The sequence below is a fragment of the Notolepis coatsorum genome (genome assembly GCF_963971535.1).
Source record: "Notolepis coatsorum genome assembly, contig: SUPER_10_unloc_2, whole genome shotgun sequence".
In the NCBI taxonomy this organism is placed as follows: Eukaryota; Metazoa; Chordata; class Actinopteri; order Aulopiformes; family Paralepididae; genus Notolepis; species Notolepis coatsorum.
The window spans coordinates 547,517-553,937 of record NW_028174871.1 but is presented as its reverse complement, the minus strand read 5'-3'; the positions used below and the strand labels follow the sequence as shown (position 1 = coordinate 553,937).

The window sequence follows — 6,421 nt, the reverse complement described above, 5'->3', positions numbered from 1 at the left end:
CTTTGGTGCAATTTCTGGGAAGTATATGTCTCTGATGTCTTGGTATAGTGGGCAGGTTGTTAAGAAGTGGAGCTCGGTTTCCACCTCTTCTTGTGTGCAGTGGGTGCATAGTCTGTCTTCTCTTGGGAGCCAGGTCTGCCTATGGCGGCCTTTCTCTATGGCTAGGCTGTGCTCGCTGAGTCTGTACCTATAAAGGATCTCCTTAGTTTTGGGTCAGTCACAGTTGAGAGATATCGGTGTTTTTTCAATGTATGTGATGTATAGATTGGGGGGAGATGACAGCAGCTGGAGGGGCCGCGTGTATCACTTCCGCAACGGATTTAGTCGGATTTCGGTTTCCGGGTTCGCCTGATTGGCCGCGACGGCCACGTGACACGCTGTGGCACGCCCCCGCGGCAGCGGCAGACTCGGCAGGCTTGCCGCTGCGCCCTGCTGTGGCGAGACGCTGGAGTTCACTTCCCCTTTCACATCGCGCCACGCTTATGCCGTCTAGCACAGTCTCTAACAGTAACAAGCATTTTGGATAAATGTATTCTGTACTTCTGTATGCAAATGTTAAATGATAAATGATTAAATGATACACACTGAAATCTACGCTCTCTCATCCTGCTTTCCACAACGTGACAATATTATTAAACAGCAGCTCTGTGCTGTTCAGTATAGACATATGTACAATGTTTGATGCAGAATAGAAGTAACTGAGTTACCATACAATATACAATATACTATGCAATGTACTAATATACAATACGGCTCACTTTTCCCACTTCAATGACAGAGCTGCTGTTTAATAATATTGTCGCGTTGTGGAAAGCAGGATGAGAGAGCGTAGATTTCAGTGTGTATCATTTAATCATTTATCATTTAACATTTGAAAGGCATACATTGTTGTCATACAGAAGTACAGAATACTTTTATCCAAAATGCTTCTTACTGTTACTGTTAGAGACTGTGCTAGACGGCGTAAGCGTGGCGCGATGTGAAAGGGGAAGTGAACTCCAGCCTCTCGCCACAGCAGGGCGCAGCGGCAAGCCTGCCGAGTCTGCCGCTGCCGCAGGGGCGTGCCACGGCGTGTCACGTGGCCGTCGCGGCCAATCAGGCGAACCCGGAAACCGAAATCCGACTAAATCCGTTGCGGAAGTGATACACGCGGAGGGGCCGGGTCAGAGAGGTCGAAATGTGCATGGTTTAGCAGAGGGTGGTGGAAGCAGTCAGTGTGAGCAGCACACTGAGCAGCGAGCAGGGTGTTTACATTCCATCAAGAACATCAACAAGCTGATAAGAACAGCAACAGGCACAGGAGCGAGAGAGGTTTGACATCATTAATGAAACAGATGTTTAAAATGTGTGTTTAAAGGTTAAAGCTGTTGTCATGGCAGCGGCACATAGTAACCAGGAGAGGGGCGAGGCCGTCGTTGCTATGACGAAGATCCTATAAATCCGACAGTGTTTCCGGGTGTAAGGCAGACTAGACTGAGACTACGGCAGACCAAAGAAACGAATCCCACGGGAGAGAAGACACCATCAGAGACTTTGAGACGGCTCCCTCCTCTCATCACAGAGAGGGGGGGGGGGGGAAATGCCACATCACCATTAGCTTCGGCTAACACGAGGAGGGTTTTGGCTAACGACAAGGCCTGAGCTACTATTGGACTGAATAGCAGGAGAGGCGATAGCAATGACGATACAATCTGATAACATCTGATTATGAAGTTCTGTTTATTTAATAAACAACGCTCTTCCAAGAAAGGTATCATGCTGTCAAGGTGTCGAATTCTTACGAAGGTGGTGAGTTATTATGGTTGCGGATTGCATTAACGGGGAAAGATAAGGATTGTACAGCCAGTATGAGAAGACGTCGGGGGAATAAAATACACAACGCAGGGTCAGTGGATGAAGATGATTACACGAGCCAAACAGACGAAGACGTGATACTGGCTGATTTATCAGAATCCAACACAGTGCTCAGGTATTCTGCCATTGTGTACTCTCTGTTTAGAGCAGAGTCCCAGAACCATCTGGCTGAGTGGGCATCTCTCAATGGTCTCTCTGTATGTGAGGGCTTTGTTATGGAGTCTCTCTCTCTCTCTCTCTCTCTCTCTTTCTCTCTGTGTGTGTGCGTGGGTGTGTGTGTGATAATTGAACATGGCTGAAAGCAACTTGTGGAATGAAACGTCATCCGAAGTCCTCATTTCCCCCGTAGATTTCTATAGCCGCAAGGTGTGACGCACATTCTGCTGGATGCGTTGATATTCAAATGCTACACACATCCACTCTGCCAACACATAATGCTACTGTACTGGACCTGCACTGTAAAAAAGAAAAAAACCTGACTTTTGTTTTTCTACTTTAAGTGTAAATGCCATAAAAATACAGTAAATAACTTTTGATAAAAAATATTAACCATTAAATAAAGGTTGTAATCTGTAAATTGATTTAATAATATATATATATATTTTTTTTACAGGATTATTCCATTGCTTAATTGTCTTGAATGTTAAACTACATTGAATTGTATGTGTATAAACACCTAAAATAAACAAATGTTTCTGTAAATCAATTGCTTTTCCACTTTATTTTAATTTAGTAAGTATTTGGCTGCCAGACATTTACTTTTATTTCTTTTTTAATTTTATTTAAAGAAAATTTACAGTGGCGCTCTGGTCACCAGACCTCTCAGCCACACTTCAGAACTTCCATGTGAGCCAGGACATTGACAGCGACCACCTACCCATCCCTGTCACCCATCCCTGTCACGCCCTCACAGCACATGCCACAAGAACCACGTATGACTACAGAAAAGCCACCTGAGATACCCACAGGAAGCACATAGTCTCAGATCCCACACCACACCACCACCATTCATAGGCCACCTGGCCACACATTGGATTAATAGTCACCCAGGCAGGTGACACACATGCATCCTCAGGGCTTCTCCCCAGGATTTTCAAACAAGATGGTGCTGAGTCACAACTAGAGGGGGTGGCTAATGCCCCCCATCCAGGAGGTAAAAACATTTGCAATAAAGAAAGCCATTTGCTGTAATTTCCTGCAACTTAAAAATATTAAGTACAGTGTATATGGTTGCACATTAGTTTAACGTTGAACATGAAACCCCACACACATGCACACACACAGTGGGATGGAGGACTGAGTAATCACATATTAGACAATGATGGGTTTCTGCACATACAAGAATAATGGAAATCATTGTACAATAAAGTGACTTCAGAACCACAAAACCCAGCTAAAACACACCGTGAACAGGCTTTAATATGATGCGGAAAACCACCCAACATGACCCCTAGGCCTTTTCAATAAATGTATCCTCGTCACTCGGTCGAGCTCCAGCTCTGTCACTCAATGACTTTTCCTAAAAGTACCCGTTTTATCTGCAGCACGGTTTCTGACATTTCTAAATGACTTCAGGAAAATGGAATTAGAACGTTATTTCAGCTATTTCTGCTGAGCGGCCACCTCCCTCCCTCCTTGACCCTCCCTCCCTTTCACTCTCTCCCTCCCTTTCTCTCCCCCCTCCCTTTCTCTCCCCTCCCTCCTTCTCCCTCCCTCTCTCTTTCTCCATCCCTCTCTCCTTCTCCCTCCCTCTCTCTTTCTCCCTCTCTTTACCTCCCTCTTCCTCCTTCTCCTTCCTCTCTCCCTCCCTCCCTCCCTTTCTCATTCTCCCTCCCTCCCTCCCTCATTGACCCGCCCTCCCTCCATTCTAAATGCTGTCGGGTCATCCGACCCGTTCCCGGCGGGAATTAGTGTGATTTTCTCCATGGCTGTGCCAGTGCCTTCGGCTTCAAACCTATCCTTTTCATTTGTTTATTTGTAAAAAATTTCGAAAAATTATTTGTTTATTTATTTGTATTTGTAAACATTCGAGATAAAATAATTCATTCATTCATTCATTCATTCATTCATTCATTCATTCATTCATTCATTCATTCATTCATTCATTCATTCATTCATTCATTCATTCATTCATTCATTCATGCATTCATTCATTCATTCATTCATTCATTCATTCATTCATCCATTCATTCAGTGTTAACAGTATACGGCAGTTTAGAATTGTCTCCTTTGTATTTGTATGCCTGAGCTGGTATATTTGCCCAGTATTGCTTTCTTTAGGTTCCTTTTTAGTATGACTGAAATGGAATTTGATGTGAATTGTTTCCAGGTTTGCACAATGACTACTTTTACTTATTTTGATGCTGATACTTTTGAACTTTTACTCAAGTGCATTTTGAATACAAGACTTCTACTTGTAACAGTCAGTATATCTACATTGCAGTATTGATACTTTTACTTAAGGGGAACTATTTTACTATTTCTTTCACTATTTGGGCACTTTTACACAATTCCTGTGAGTTTATGGAACACCTCTGTAATTATATATTTTTTTTAATTCATTGTTTTGTATTTCTAATCAAGTCCTCAAAAACAGCATTTTTCGACCTCAAGATCTCGAGCCGTTTTGAGGCTGGGCTCCTAAAGTGTACCTAGCGGCGCCGGCGCCTGAACATTATCATGCAGCGGTGTCTCTCTGACATCACAAATCGCGCACATTTTCAGATGACTCAGTTCAGTGAGGGTGAATATTGTGAGAGGAGAATTGGAAGAATGCGCCAATATGAGAATTAGAGACATAGATCATATTAATATAAGTCCACATAGCTAGGAAACAATGCTAAACACTGAAAAAGGCCATTTATAAGATAGTTCCCCTTTAAGTATTGAAATTGAAAAACATTTGTACCTTAAGGACTACAGTCATGTTTTTGTTTTCATAATAAAGACCATTCAAGCAGCAAGTTTTTCCTCATGTTTTTGAAAATATACTGTAGAGATGAAAGCTGCAGCTGCTACTAGTGTGGACTGAGTGGGCGGCAGCAAAGCGTTATGGAAATGCCAGTATTCTGATTGCGGTCTGTGGTCCTATGGGTTGTGGCGATCATTGACCATGAACTTTAGTTCAAAATTTATAATTATAAACTATGAACTGAACTAGTTCATTTTAAAATTTGTGAACTGTGAACTGAACTAGTTCATGTAGAAAGTGAACTTTCCCAACACTGGCCTGAGATTAGATTAGATTAGATTTTAAAAAAAATTGTCATTATACAGCACAAGTAGGCCTACACTACAACAAAAATAAATTGGCATCTAACCAGCGTGCACATGTAACAGTAAAGTACAATATACAATGTACAGGTGATTAAACTGGAGTATATATATATATATATATATATATAAATGAGTACTACTGAGTAATAATGCTAATCAAATGTAATCAGATCCAACAAATTCCTCTCCATCTCTCACCTCAGCAGATGACCACCCACTGATGCAACCAATCACCCCCCAAGAAATCAAAGCTCACCTGAAAGAAATAAAGCACCTGGAGAAGACAACATCGACACCATCCTGATCAAGTAAGCGCTGCAGTGGTGCAACGTGGACGTCCTGCGGGTTCGACTCCCGGACCCGGAGACCTTTGCCGCATGTCTTCCCCCCCAAGTCTTCTCCCAACCTTCCTCTCTGTCGGGCCTGTCCGAAATAAAGCAGTAAAATGCCAGGAAATATATATACAAATAAAAATAAAAAAGCAAGCACCAGAAACCTACTTCAACCTGGAGGAGACAACATCTTGACCAAGCAAGCACCAGAAACCTACTTCAACCTGGAGAAGACAACATCTTGACCAAGCAAGCACCAGAAACCTACTTCAACCTGGAGAAGACAACATCTTGACAAAGCAAGCACCAGAAACCTACTTCAACCTGGAGAAGACAACATCTTGACCAAGCAAGCACCAGAAACCTACTTCAACCTGGAGAAGACAACATCTTGACCAAGCAAGCACCAGAAACCTACTTCAACCTGGAGGAGACAACATCTTGACCAAGCAAGCACCAGAAACCTACTTCAACCTGGAGAAGACAACATCTTGACCAAGCAAGCACCAGAAACCTACTTCAACCTGGAGAAGACAACATCGACATCATCCTGATCAAGTAAGCACCAGAAACCTACTTCAGTTTGACAAACTGTCAAACTGAATAAATATAACATGCAATACACCAGACGGTTGCTTTAAATGTACAGAGGCTCGGGGAACTTTTATACATTGTATTTGGGAATGGGACCAAATCAAGAAGTTCTGGGGGGAGGTGGTGAATAAAATCAAAGATGTCTTGTCAGTGAATAGCCCATTAGACTCCAAAATGATATTGCTACACCTATATCCAGTAAATCTCAACCTGAGAACCAAACAATACAAATGTATTGACTTTGCTATACTGCAGGCAAAAAGAACAATAGCTTTCAATTGGAAGACATTTGACGCACCCACAATCGGTGCTTGGATTTAGAACATGGCACAATGCATGTCAATGGAGAGAATAACATATATCCT

At 42.6% G+C, this 6,421-nt stretch overlaps 1 protein-coding gene across 1 annotated transcript in view; it reads right to left on the bottom strand.

The window, feature by feature from the left end:
- Positions 1–6,421, bottom strand: part of LOC311236341 (orexin receptor type 2-like) — a gene marked incomplete at both ends in the record, with an annotated part of 32,150 nt that overhangs the window by 1,808 nt on the left and 23,921 nt on the right.